The sequence below is a fragment of the Eimeria mitis genome, genomic scaffold, assembly GCF_000499745.2.
Source record: "Eimeria mitis Houghton genomic scaffold, Emh_scaff2619, whole genome shotgun sequence".
NCBI lineage: Eukaryota > Apicomplexa > Conoidasida > Eucoccidiorida > Eimeriidae > Eimeria > Eimeria mitis.
This window is the reverse complement of record NW_013570959.1, coordinates 4499-5145: the sequence shown is the minus strand read 5'-3', so window position 1 is coordinate 5145 and position 647 is coordinate 4499.

Sequence of the window (647 nt, the reverse complement as noted above, 5' to 3'; positions counted from 1 at the left end):
ATATATATATATATATATATATATATATATATATATATATATAGGGGGGGTTCGTGTGTGTACACCTGAAGAGGGGGAAGACAGCCATGAGGCCCTGGTAGTCGAAGGGTGTTGCTGCTGGTACCGGCAGCAGCAGCAGCGCAGCAGTAAGCAGCAGCAGCACAGCCAGACACCCCACAAGAAAGGAGACTCTTGCTTCCTGCCGAAAGTATGCACCCTGATAAAGGAGACAACAATACACAGCAGCAGCAGCAGCAGCTGTGCAGCAGCAGCAGCAGCAGCGGTGCAGCAGCAGCAGCAGCAGCAGTAGCAGCGGTGCAGCAGCAGCAGCAGCAGCAGCAGTAGCAGCGGTGCAGCAGCAGTAGCAGCAGCAGCAACAGCAGCGGTGCAGCAGCAGCAGCAGCAGCAGCAGCAGCAGCAGCAGCAGCAGCAGCAGCAGCAGCAGCAGTGTGTTACCCCCAGGGCGTGGTGTGTGCGGAGCGGCAAAACCTCCAGCGAGAAATCTGAGTCTTCACCAGCAACACGACGATAGAGACTTCGTGCTACTCTCTGTATATAAACAGCAACAAAAAGGAGACAAAAAAGAGACAAAGAGAGACAGATAGAGACAGATATATAGATATATAGAGATAGATTGAGAGAGAAAA